Source organism: Loxodonta africana, chromosome 3, assembly GCF_030014295.1.
Source record: "Loxodonta africana isolate mLoxAfr1 chromosome 3, mLoxAfr1.hap2, whole genome shotgun sequence".
Lineage (NCBI taxonomy): Eukaryota > Metazoa > Chordata > Mammalia > Proboscidea > Elephantidae > Loxodonta > Loxodonta africana.
This window is the reverse complement of record NC_087344.1, coordinates 101,175,420-101,189,910: the sequence shown is the minus strand read 5'-3', so window position 1 is coordinate 101,189,910 and position 14,491 is coordinate 101,175,420. Positions and strand designations below refer to the sequence as shown.

Genomic DNA, 14,491 nt, shown 5'->3' with positions numbered 1-14,491 from the left:
GAAAACCCCAAGGAGCACAGTTCTACTCAGACACACATGAGGTGGCCATGAGCCAGAATCAACCCTATGGCAACTGGGTTTTGCTTTTATGCTGTGTTCAGCACTACCGCAGGCTCAGCTTCTGCATAAAACTCACTATTCCACAGACATCTAAACTCAATCCCATGTGTAGTAAGGAAAGTGCCAGGAGTGCAGGGATTTTCTCTTTTGTTCACAGGTGTTTCCCCAGCATCCAGAGCAATCCCTGACACACAGTAGATACTCAGTGATATTTACTGACTTTTTGAAAGTCAAGATAACTAAAAATTTACATAACCTAATACACTTGTGAATAATAACCAAGCCATTGAGTGGACAATGTTTTCTTCTCAAAGTTTATCTGATCGGCCAGACCCTGCAGATTGTCAGGAAACATCCTCCTCACGACTGTACTTCTGGTTTTAGCCATACAGTATGAGGTGTCATAAAAACGGCAAAACAAAACTCAGAGAGAAAGTCCGTGAAATCAGGTTATACAGCAGTATGTTAGCTCTGCGTTTCTGCCATGCTTGGGGGAAGCATTAATTTCCTCGAGTGTTTTTCTCCTTGGTTTAGTGCTGAAATGGCACAAAACAAGCAGAGGCCTCATTCTCTTAGATTTACTATTAATACCACAGCATTTCAAGAATAAAATATCTAAAGGCAGATCGACAGACCTTTAATTAAATGAAATTTTAGAGGCATTTGAAATATTCCAAAGTTAAGGGCTAAAGGGGAAGGCAGTATTACACTTATATTGATAGGGATTAAGTGACAGCAGTGGCTAAACAAGACAGGTCAACACACATTTCCTAGAGGACCATGTATGTCAGGTACACTCTGCTGCTGGGTGTCATTATCCTTCTGCTAGAGATGGACCCCACGTATGAATTAAACAGCTGCAGGCCCTAGGCTAATGGCTAACACAAAAGAAAATAAACATTCATTCATTCAAAGAACACTCCCTGAGAATCTACCCCATGCCAGGCTCAGTACTAGATCCTAAGGACAGAAAAACAACTCTTACTAGTTATTGGACATTTCCTTTGTACCAAGTAGCTGTGCTAGGTATGAGTTATGGCCCCCATACTATCATCCTACTTTTCATAATGAGGAAACTGGGGCTTAGAAAGGTTTGGTAACTCTCCCAAGTTCATGTGGCTAGTGCTTGGCAAAGTAGGAATCTGAATCCAGGTACATGTGAGCCCAGAGCCCATTTTCTTACGTACAAGTTCGAGAATGCTCAGCCCTGCAAGGGCCCAGCATTGGAACTTTGCCTGTCACTAAATGCCATCACAAGGTCAGATCTCCACACACACACACACACACCAGGCTGAGAGTAAATTTGGAGACAAAAGTTTTCCACAGAACTACCAGCTCCAGGAATATAAACATGATTGTTTAAAACGTTCTAGAACAGTGGTTCTGAAGCTTCAGTGTTCATCAGAATTGACTAGAGGGCTTCTTTAAAGACAGATTGATTGTTGGGCTCCGCCCCCAGAATTTCTGATTCAGTAGGTGTAGAGTAGGGACTAAGGATTTATTATTTCTGACACATTTCTATGTGATGCTGAGCCAGGGACCACATTTTCAGAACAACTGATATAAAAAGCCCTGGTGGTGCAGTGGTTAAGCATTTGGCTGCTAATCAAAAGGCTGGCAGCTCAAATCCACCAGGCGCTCCTTGGAACCCCTACAGGGCAGTTCTACTCTCTCCTACAGGGTTGCTATGAGTCAGAATCTACTCGATGGCAGTGGATTTTGATCTAGAAATCTATAATATAATCTCTGCAAGGCAAAGATACTCTTTTTTTTGTTCACTGTATCTAAACAATGCTTGGCACATAGTAAGTGCTCAGAAAACATTTATCAAATGAACAAATGAATCTGCACTTGAAAAACAGATAACCGGATTTATTAGAACTGCATGTAAACTATGCATAAATAGGTTCTGACTGGGGCCTGGCAGATCAGCCCATCATGAAGGAGCTTGAGCACCTTAATGAATGTTGTGACACTTTCTTTAGCTGTTCAGAGGTACTGGTATCACAACTTTTCTCAACCACAGTGGCATATTAGAAAGAACATCGAGTCAGTGCTATATGTGGATTCTACAAAGCTAATTCTGCACAGGCTGCTTAGGGATAACTTCCTAACCTAGTGACGCTTATTCTTCTATAATTTGGGTTACTGGGAAGATCAGAAATAACAAATATGAAGTGTTCAGCTGTGTGTTAGCACGCAATAAACCAAACCCAGCGCCGTCAAGTCGATTCCAACTCATATCAACCCTACAGGACAGAGTAGAACTGCCCTGTAGAGTTTCCAAGGAGCGCCTGGCAGATTTGAACTGCCGACCCTTGCGTTAGCAGCTGTAGCACTTAACCACTATGCGATAAGGATTCTTAAATGGTAGCTATGATTAACTCAATCACAAACATAAGTTTGTCAGGGTCATCACATAAATCTTGATCTTGAGTAAATATTCATTTGTTCAATAATATTTAGCGAATATTTGCCGAGCATGCCATTGGCCCTGGGGGGCATGTTTGGTTCCCAGATTCCACATTGAATAATGGGTTAAAAAAAAAAAAATCCCTTCTCTTGCCACCCCAAAGAACTTGTTCTTCTAAAACCCCAGTGAGGAAAGGTCCCAAAAAGTGCTCTAGAGGAGCTGAAGGACACGAATCAACAAGAGTTATGTACAGAGGTGAAGCCAGGTGTTCCTCCTCTTGAGGAGGCATGAAGAGGGTTGAGTCAACAATCCTACTTGCTCTTGGGCCAAAGAGTTGCCACATAAGCGGTTCTCCTGGCAGGTGTGAATGTATCAGGAAAGAAGCTGCACTGTCTGGTGGCTACAGCAGGGAAGTTCTATGCCAGGCTCTCTCTTAAGTTCTTGGCACCAGGTGAGACACCTTCAATATGCCACAAGAGTCTCTGTCCATGTCTTTCAGCCTCCATATCTGAAAATGAGAAGCAACACATCTTGCAAAATGCCCCTCCCTCCTGCAAACACTTTAGGGAGAGTATCTGCTATGTATATCTGTACCAAGTTACACTGTAAAACTAAAATTACAAGGAAAGAAACCAGATAGCAGAAAATAACCTTTACAATTTCATATTCCAGTGTTCATTCATAATGTAGAAGACTTAGAAAGGTACCCATTTGGACTCTCGGGAATAGGAAAATCCCAAAACCATAGTTTACTATTTTCAAAGGAATTTCAATATGGGCAGAAATCAAGAATACTGTTCTTCAGGCTAAGTTTATATCCTGAAATATGCTTCTTGTAAGAAATAATTTAAAAATGTGGAATCTAAAATTAAGCAAGAATAACATACAGTATGTTCAGCTTTGAAATTTGCCAAGACTCAGCCAAGTTTACCATAAACAGAAGGCAGAATTGTCTATTTTTAACTTTACAGCCCTTGGGTGATTAAAATTTTGAGCCATAATAAACAGCTTTTTTCTTCTTTGCAACATAATTTTTCATTTGAAATTGCAGTCTTTTTAGTTGTTTAGGAGACACGGATTGAACACTTCATGTTTTTAAATTCTTTCTTAAACGGAAATTTCTTGCAGAGATTAAATGCATTCATTAGTATGCCAAAAGCACACATTAACAAAAAACAAGAAAAAAGCCTCACCAAGGTCCAAAACTTCTCATCTTCTTTCTGTTTTAAGTGTTTAACAATTAGCATCTTTGGTCAGTTGCATTTTAGGGGAACACAGTAACCAACCCCATCATTCAGTCCATACAAGTGGAGTCATCACAAACACCTCGCCATCACTCAGCCAACTATTTGGCAATTTGGCATATTTGTGTACCTATTATGTCAGCAGAAAATATCTTATACCAGGAAAGACACTGCATATGCAAAACCAATAGCCTTTCACAGGCCAGTTAATTACATCAGTTAGCTACTATCTCCTGTGCATGATCTCTGTCGTAATGAAACTATTTTGGTGTGGAAATGAAACAGATCAAGACAAGCAGATCAGGAAACAGAAGGGATTTAGGGCCATATAGAACGTCAATGGGCTGAGTCATACAGAACATAACCCTGGCCCCCAAAAAAGGACATAATTTTTTTTTTCCTCTGCAATGAGTAAAGTTGGTGTGTTTTTCCCCTTTTGACATCGCTTAGTGCTAAACAGCGCAAAACTGTCTAGAAATAATCAAATTTAACACTATTGCCTCCTCATGGAGAGTTATTAGCAATTGAGTTACTGGCAATAAACTGAAGCCCAGTACCATAAGTACTGGCTTGTCACGTGATTGTTTTTTCCCTGAGGGCCAGGGAAGAGTCAAAGATGACACCTAGCTTCTGGAAGGGACAACATGGTGAAGAGTGGCGACAGTCCCTGCTTTTGAAACACAGGAAGATAACGCAGATTTGTTGGGAACAGGGCTTCAAATGGTTCGGAACCCCTGCCGAGAATTTGCGTTTGTAACAAGTTCCCAGGAAGTTAAATATGAGAATCACCCAGGGAACTTGTTAAACTTCAGATTCTGATTTGGTGTATCTAGGGTGGAAAAGCTAAGTTCCCTGCTGAGAGTTTGCATTTCCACTCCATATATACTGAATCAGAATCTACATTTTAACAAGATCCCCAGGTGATTCTTATGTATAGCTTCTTGGGAACTTGTTAGAAATGCAAATACTCAGTAGGGGTTGAAACTGGAACAAACGGGTTCAAAGCTCTGGTTGGGAAAACAGGTCAGGCAGTACAAGGAGATGTTAACTCCAGTTTTTACTTTTTCATGTCGACCGTGGGTTTGAGGCTCCAGAGAAAGTTAACTCCTAGTTCTGTCTTCTAGTGCAAGAGAGAATATCTGCCCAACTTTCAGCAGACACTTTAAATATTTAAGGTTGTTATTACGGTTATCCTAAGGAATCTCTTCTCCAGACTTTGGCCACGGTTTCCTCAACTGCTCCTCATATGACAAGATTTCCTGATCCCTTGGCATCCGGGTCTCCATTTTGTAGGTCCTCCTCTTAGCATTTTGTACCCAAAACTGGGCACAAAATTTCAGCTGCGGTCAGACCACAGCCCAACACAGCATTAGCTTTTTAAACGGCAGTGTTGCACTGCTGGCCCCTATTAATCTTGTGGTCAGCTTACACACTCTTGGGTTGTTTTCACGTGAACTGCTACCAAATTAGGTTTTCTCCACGCTAACTCTGTATACTGAAGTTTCTGGTTCTAAATGCAGGAGGCCCCATTCACTATCCTGCGTACCTTTTAACAGAAGATGGGGATTTCCATTCCCTCAGGAACTCTCATTCTTACCAGTCCCATCCCCAACTGTTCCACGATGCCCAGAGGTAACAGCTTTTTGGAATGAGCTTTCCCCTTGGTACATTCCAAAAGAGTAAAAGAGTTTGAAAATGCTCTTACCCCTTTTATCACGGGATTCTTCATATCCCAGACTACTTTATAAATACTATTTTTTTTTCCTACAGAAAACATGTAAAGACACCAAGTGAGAAAACCTACACATAGGGAACAAGATAATTCCTCATTAGTCTTGGAGCAATGCGAGTGTACTCTAAGTCGTTTATTACTTCTTATGGAGTACAGGGTATACATTTTTATAATGCAAATTCAGAAACTGTACACTGGCCTTCTAAACCCTCCCACCCCACCCCCCCAAAAAATCAGCCAGGTATTTACCAGCATCCTTGGGGCCAGTAAACAATTTAGGTTATTTTCCGCAGGCAGGAGCAGTAAGGAATGTTGATTGCATTTACTTAGCTATCAGGATGTAACAGGCTGTGTAGCCTTCAGGGCAGGGGTACAGAAAAGTGTAATGGAGGGAACTAGGTTTTTAAAATATGTACACTGGCCAATTTTCAGTACTTATCTCAGCTTTACAGCCCCACTGCCTGGCTGTCTCAAGGTCATGTAAGGATCCAGAGCTTAGGGAGTGAGTGGTCTCACAGCTTCTACCTCCGGAGATATTCCTGTCATCATCTAGTGGGTATCATTCCAGTTTGGTGGAGACTAATGCCTAGATTTCTCCCAGGTCATGGAGCTGCAGGGAAAGCTTGCAAAACATCCTGCAAATTCAGCCCTTAGCAGATACCAAAACTCGTAGTACGAATCCCTGAGTACAGAAAGCAATTTTGTGCCTTTATGGAAGATGGTGGGAGTGTAAATATGCTTAACCTGATACTTATCACTGTTGGAAATGAGAATAAACTTAATAGCTAAGCTTGTTACACAATCTTTTAAGGAAGAATGGGAATACATCTGTCTGGAGTAATTTAGATGTAGCTGGGCCTGAAGGCAGGAGGAAAGACGAGATCACTTCCTAATAACTGTATGAGTTCATTAACTACACCAACATAGCAGGCGCCAACTCAGAACTGAGATGAGAGAATATCATGAAAGTTCACAGTTAGGGAATGTTGATCTGTATGACCTACTAACTCCTCAGCCTGACTTCCAGTTCAGTGACCCTAACTTTCTTTCTGGTCTGTAAACAGATACCCACAGATCTCTTAGGTAAAGGAAAAAAAGTCTCTTTCAACAGCAGCATCCAGGAGGCCCACCTTCTCTGCAGAATCAACAAGCCTTACTGAGCCCTCTCAGAAAACACCCAGCCTCACCATGGGTGGTATGTACAGTTAATCCACTCAGCTGCTACCCAGAAAGCTGGGGGTTTGAGTCCACCCAGCGTTGCCTCAGAAGAAAGGTCTGGAGATCTACTTCTGAAAAACCAGCCACTGAAAACTCTGTGGAGCACAGTTCTACTCTGATACACATGGAGTCGCCATGACACAGAATCAACTCAGTGGTGGCTGGTTTGGTTTTGGTTTTTTAACCACCCCAAAAACAATCTGTTACCTAATAACAGTATCTCCACTGGTCACACTCTGGGTTATACTTTGTTTTGTTTTTTCATTTTCTCCTCAATGTAATCATATGAATTAAGAATTACTGCTAGTTTACAAATTAGTAAACCAAGGCTCAGAGTTTAAATGATTTTTTATTAGAAAGGGTCAGACCCTGGATTCAGCCAATCTATCTAACCACAAAGACACTTTCCACTTCTAAGTTACTAGGGATAAGACCAGTGTATCTTAAAAATAATTTTGTTTACTAAAAATGAGTGGAAAAATGCTCTTGCCTCCTTACTTCTCTGAGAGAAAAGTTGCCATAATCACTTTTCTCATCATTCCACCTAAGTCTGCCTCCTTCAACTGGAAAAAAGAAAATGAGCCAACGCTAAGGATAGAGAGCATTTAATTTTTACATGCTAATTAATACATGCAGCCCTCGTGGCACAGTGGTTAAGAGTTCAGCTGCTAACCAAAAGGCTGGAAGTTTGAACCCATCAGCCACTCCTTGCAAACCCTATGGGGCAGTTCTACTCTGTCCCATTGGGTCACTATGAGGTGGAATTGACTCGATGGCAATGGGTCTGGTTTTTTTGTTCAATTAATACATAAATATCTACAACAACTGGGAAAGATTCCTGGCTTCCGTATTTCTTCCTCCAAATAAGCAAGAGGATCATAATTGTCCCTGACAAATCACTCACAGGCTTAAAGCTGTGGGCAACCCAAACACCTACACCTGAGGTTAGGTATATCTTAAAGCAGAGATTCTCAGCCCTAGTTAACTAGTTGCCATCAAGTTGATTTTGACTCAGGTCAAGGCCACATATGTCAGAGCAGAACCGTGCTTCATAGGGTTTTCCATGGCTGGTTTTTTTGGAAGTAGACTGCCCGGCCTTTCTTCTGAGGTACTGCCAACCTTTTGGTTAGCAGCCAAGCCAGTTAACTGTACCACCCAGTGACTCCTTCAGCTCTGGTTATGTACCTGAAATCACCAGGGAGCCTTAAAAAATACTAATGCCAGGTCCCACCTCAGTTGATTCCAAATGTGCAGCTAAGGTTGAGAACCAGGGTCCTAAAGCAATGGAACTAAGGGTTAAAATCAATACAAAATAAGTTTATTTAGAATTCATCCAAGAATGAAAAGACCCAGTAGGGAGACAGAAATGTCTATCCCAGTAATTTATATGACAAATCTGATTTTAAAAAGTGACATACACCAACAGTCAACATCATTCTCAATGGAGAGAGGCTGGAAACATTTCCCCTAAGGGCAGGAATAAGACAAGGATGCCCTTTATCACCACTCCTATTTAACACTGTGCTGTAAGTCCTAGCTAGAGCAGTAAGGCAAGAAAAATAAATAAAAGGCATCCAAATTGGTAAGGAAGAAGTAAAGTATCCATATTCGTGGGTGATATATGTGATGATTAAGGTTGTGTGTCAATTTGGCTGTGTCATGATTCTCAGTGGTCTGCAGTCATATGATGTTGTGATCACTCCCATGATGAGATATAATGTGATCAACTCCAGGATGGGATCTGCTGTCAGTAGCCAATCAGTTGAAAGGGAATTTCCTTGGGCACGTGGCCTACACTGAATATAAGTGGACACTCTGGCAAGGCTCATTGGCCTGTGCTCATACCACCAAGAAAACAGTGCCAGGAGCAAAGTGCACTCTTTGGAGCTAAGGTCCCTATATCTAAGAAGGTCTAGATCAGGGGAAGATTGATGACAAGGACCATACCCCAGGACCAACAGAGAGAGAAAGCTGTCCCCTGAAGCTGGCACCATGAATTTGAACTTCTAACCTCCTAGACTGTGAGAGAATAAATTTCTTTTTGTTAAAGCCATCCATTTGTGATATTTCTGTTATAGCAGCACTAGATAACTAAGACAATATGATACTATACATAGAGAACCCAAAAGAGTCCACAAGAAAACTACTGGAAATAATAGAAAGATTCAGCAGAGTAGCAGAATACAAGATCTACATACAAAAATCAGTTGAAGTCCTATACACCAATAAAGAGAACTACAAAAAGGAAATTAGGAAAGCAATACCATTTATAATAGCCCCTAAAAAATAAAATAAAATACTTGGGGATAAATCTAATCAGGGGCATAAAAAACCTGTACAAAGAAAACTACAAAAAGCTACTGCAGAAAACCAAAAGACAGCTACATAAATGGAAAAACATACCATGCTCATGGATAGGTATACTCGACATTATGAAAATGTCAATTCTACCCAAAAAAAGCAATCTACAAATACAATGCAATCCTGATGATCCAAACACCAATAGCATTCTTTAATGAGATGGAAAAACTAATCATTAACTTTATACGGAAAGGAAAGAGACCCCAGACAAGTAAAGCATTGTTGAAGAAGAGGAGTAAAGTAGGTGGCCTTGCACTACTGGACCCCAGAACCTACTATACAGCTATGGTAGTCAGAACAGCCTGGTACTTGTACAGCGAAAGATGCATTGACCAATGGAACAGAATAGAGAACCCAGATATAAATCCATCTACTTATGGCCACCTGACCTTTGACAAAGGCCCCAAAGTCCATTAAATGTGGAAAAGACAGTCTTTTTAACAAATGGTGCTGACAAAACTGATGTCCACCTGTAAAAAAATGAAATGGACCCATACCTTACACCATACATAAAAATTAATTGAAAATGGAACAAAGACCTAAATATAAAACCAAAAACTATAAAGATCATGGGAAAAAAATAAGGTCAACACTAGGGGCCCTAATATATGGCATAAACAGCATAAACCGTCGAGTCGATTCCAACTCATAGAGACCCTATAGGACAGAGTAGAACCGCCCCATAGCGTTTTCAAGGAGTGCCTGGCAGATTCGAACTGCCTACCCCTTGGTTCGCAGCCATAGCACTTAACCACTACACCACCAGGGTTTCCATAAACAGCATACAAACCAATAATTAACAACACACAAACACCAGATGATAAGCTAGATAAACGGGATCTTCTAAAAATTAAACACTTGTGCTCATCAAAAGACTTCACCAAAAGAGTAAAAAGAGATCCTACAGACTGGGAAAAAAATTTCAGCTATGACATATCCAAAAAAGATCTAATCTCTAAAATCTATAGGAAAATCCAACACGTTTACAATAAAAAGACAAATAATCCAATTTAAAAAATGGGCAAAGGATATGAACAGATGCTTCACCAAAGAAGACATTCGGGTGGCTAACAAACATGAGGAAATACAACAACTAACCATTAGAGAAAAGCAAATCAAAACTACAATGAGATACCATCACCCTGACATTACGGGCACAAATCAAAAGAACAGAAAATAACAAATGTTAAGAGACTGCAGGGAGATTGGAAGTCTTAAGCACTGCTGGTGGGAGTGTAAAATGGTACAACCACTTTGGAAAACGATATGGTGCTTCCTTAAAAAGCTATTAAAAGAAATACCATATGATCCAGCAATCCCACTGCTAGGAATATATCCTAGAAAAATAAGTCATCATATGAATAGATATATGCACACCTATGTTCATGTCAGCATTATTCACAACGGCAAAAATATGGAATCAACCTAAGTGCCCATCAACGTATGAATGGATAAACAAACTATGGTACATACACACAATGGAATAAACCAAACCAAACCCACTGCCATCAACTCGATTCCGACTCACAGCAACCCTATGGGACAGAGCAGAATTGCCCCACAGGGTTTCCAAGGAGCATCTGGTGGATTTGAATTGCCAACCTTTTGGAATACTACGCAACAATAAAGAACAATGATGAATATGCGAAACATCTCACAACATGCATGAATATGGAGGGCATTATGCTGACCGAAACAAGTCAATCACGAAAGGATAAATACTGTAGGAGATCACTATTATAAAAACACATGAAAATGTTCCCACACAGAAAGAAACAATCTTTGATGGTTACAAGGGAGGGGAGGCGTGGGGATGGAAAAACACTAACTAGATAGTAGATAAGTGGTAACTCGGTGAAGGGTAAGACAGCACACAATGAGCATTCAGCACAATTTCACCACAGCAAAGTCATAGAAGCTTCACAGACACATCAAAACACGCAGAGCGACCAAGCTACTGGGCTGAGGGCTAGTGACCTTGGTCTCGGGGAACATCTAGCTCAATTGGCATAACACAGTCTACAAGAAAATATTCTACATCCAACTGTAGCGAGTAGTGCCCGAGGTCTTAAAAGCCTATGAGTGGCCATCTAAGATACATCTACTGGTCCCATCCTGGCTGGAATAAAGGAGAATGAAGAAAACCAAAAACAAAAGTGAAAGATTAGTCCAAAGGGCTAATAGACCACAACCTCCACCAGGCTGAGCTGAGAACAACTAGACGGTGCCCGGTTACCACCACCAACTGCACTGTCAGGGATCACAATAGATGGTCCCAGACAGATAGAAAACTGTAGAACAAAATTCAAATGGTCTATAAGGCCAACAATAATACACATGAGGGTCATGCTTCATAGTTCAATCTTATATAGGAGACAAATGGGCACGCCAGCCCAAAAGCAAAATGCAGAGGGATAGAAAAACTGGATGAATGGGAACAGGGAACCTAGGGTGGAGAAGAGGAGAGTGTTGACACATCATGGGGTTGGCAATGAATGTCACAAAAGAATTTGTGTATTAACTGTTTGAGAAACTAATTTGCTCTATAAACTTTCACCTAAAGAACAATTAAAAAAAAAAAAAAGTGACACACATACCTGTACTAGTTTTCCATTCACCTGCCAATAGAATAAGCACTATGGAGCCAACCTGACCCCAAGAATCCCGACTCTTCTCTGTTCACGTGCAACTCACTTAAGTCTTTCTGAATCTCTTTTTCTCTGTGAGTAAAATTAGGTCAATAATACCTATCTTGTAGAGTTGTTATCCATATCAAATGAGATAAGATATAGAAAATGCTTAACCCAACCCAGTGCTGTCGAGTTGATTCTGACTCATAGCGACCCTATAGAACAAAGTAGAACTGCCCCAAAGAGTTTCCAAGGAGCACCTGGCAGATTTGAACTGCCGACCTCTTGGTTAGCAGCCGTAGCACTTAACCACTATCCCACCAGGGTTTCCAGATATAAGATGCTTAGCAGGCAGCATTTAATAAATGTTTCAATCTTCTGAAACCTCTCTCCATTCGGCTGTTCTAGGGTCCACAGAGTTCACAACTTATTACATTTGAGTCGCCATTCTTTCCAGGAACTATAAACTTCTCTCCTTTTGCATTTTCCCTTAAAAAATATCTTTATCCATAAGATTATATGCACAATACTTAGACTCATAACCCAATTGTCACATATTTACAGGAGCATTCATTTCAGACTACTCTCAACTAAGGGGAAGTTTCATTTAAATATGGGGTACCTACTTTTGTACTCCTACTATGTGCCTGGGAGCCCGGGCCGTGTGGTGGTTAAGAGCGCAGATGCTAATCAAAAAGCTAGCAGTTCGAATCCACCAGCCACTGCCTGGAAACCCTATGGGGCACTTCTCTTTCCTATGGGGTCGCAATGAGTCGGAATTGATTAGATGGCAACAGGTTTGGTTTTGTTTAATTTTTACTATGTGTCTGATATCGTACCAGTCATTCTATACTTATCTAATTTCATTTAATTCTTATAACACCTCTTCAGGACAAGAATTATCTATTAGATGATCAAACTGGATTTCACGGAGGCAAAATAACTTACCCCAAATAATTTTTTAAAAAACCCTGCTAGTAGGGGACGTGCCAAAATTTGAACCCAGGTCTGTCAAAACTCCAAGTTAAAAAAAAAAAATTAATTGTGTCTCACAATGTACACAGGTCCATAAAATACTTCGTATGTGCATCTAAGTTTATATGCCAAAATGTAAAAGTTTTAAGTATAACTTCTAATTTTATACTTAGAACAGCATAATAGAATTAATTTCTAAATCAATATTGAAGTTCATCCAGTTTCTGTATTTGGCAGTCTGTATTAATAGAAGTGTTGGAAAGGCTCTACAGCACCTCCCCCCAGCCCTTTTATACTATTCAAGCTTTTTATTAGCCCTAATGTTGATTGCCTTCCCAGGGCATCTACTGGTTTGCGTATAATTTGTCTAATTAAATTTAAAGAAGAGATGTTTCAGGGAGCACCATTTCATCATTTCCTCTTATACTCCATGCTGTGGGCTTTAATGAGGACCTAAACCCCATCTTAACTCAGCCTTAGTTTCAGCACAGATGAGCTATGCTTGTTAAGACAGTCTTCAGTTGTCAGGAAAAATAGCTTTATTAAGGTCATGGAATGCGGAGGGTTTGATTAAAGCTAATCAAAGAAGAAAGCCAGGCTGCAACACCGTGAATCAAGCTTCAGTACAACATGTTTAACATAACTTAACCTAGCCTATCTGTTAAAAGCAGACATAAATAAGATCAGGTTTCCAAAAAGAATGCATGGACAAATGTAGGCATATTACATGGTGTAATATATCTCCCAAGTTTAAGTTGAACAACTCTTTCAATAAGCAACATATATTTTAAGTTTCAGTGATGCAAGTGACTTCGGAAGGCTGTGATTTTTTTCCAACAGCCCCAGTCATTAAAAAAAAAAGAGGGAAGGGTTACTCATATCCTTTCATATTTAAAACGTGTGTCTATGGATATGCCTAGTCAATGATGGCACATAGATATCACTTTCCTGTTAATCTGAAAGCTAGGTTTCCTTTTAAGCAATCCTGGATGATTGTCATTAGCAAACATAATGCTAAGACAGTCAACACTACTCTTCTGAGCAGGTTTATAATTTTTTTTTTTTTTTTAGTTTTAAGAAAAGTAAACAGTTGGGTCACGGGAAGGAATAGTAGAAATCTGGAAATCTGAAGACCTGGGCTGTAGTCCTGACCCTCAAGTGGCATGATCTTCCAAGCTAGCCTTGGCCTGGGCTTTCTGGGCCTTAGTTCTCTTGATAGCCAAATGAGAGTAGTTGGACTAACTGGTCTCTGAAATTCCACCCAAAGCTAAACCTCTCCAGTGCTTTTAAAGTTTACTGCAGCTTTTATACTGCTTTCTTCCTAATTTAAGGCAATATAGTAACATCAAGATTCACTGTACTCTAGGTTAAGTTTAAGAACCCTAACTAAAAAAAAAATAATTGTGGAGAATGAATGGGTATAAAGCCTTCAGGAGTTTCAAAAAATTTCTTAAAAATCAGCTTTGATGACGTTCTCTTTTCTTTTTGTCAATACCATTTGTGATCATTAAGGTTGTGTGTCAACTTAGCTGGGCCATGATTCTCAGTGGTTTGGCCGTTACGATGCAGTTTGGCAGTTGTATAATGATGTAATCACTGTCATGATGAGATCTGCTATAATGTGATCACCTCCATGATGGGATCTGCTGTGAGTAGCCTATCAGTTGAAAGGAGTTTCCTTGGGGGTTTTTATCTGCATCTGATACACGTGAACTTCCTGGCAAAGCTCGCTGGCTTTTGGTCTGCTCTGGATTCTACATTTGGCTCCTCGGCATCTGACCTCCAATACTTGGGACTTGGGCCAGCAGCCTACTGTCTTACCTGCCAATCTTGGATTTGTCAGCCTTCACAGCCGTGA

General features: G+C 40.4%; 1 protein-coding gene across 6 annotated transcripts in view; it reads right to left on the bottom strand.

Annotated features, from left to right (window-relative positions):
- NFIA (nuclear factor I A) overlaps positions 1-14,491 on the bottom strand; it is a 418,368-nt gene that overhangs the window by 348,147 nt on the left and 55,730 nt on the right. The window lies entirely within an intron of this gene.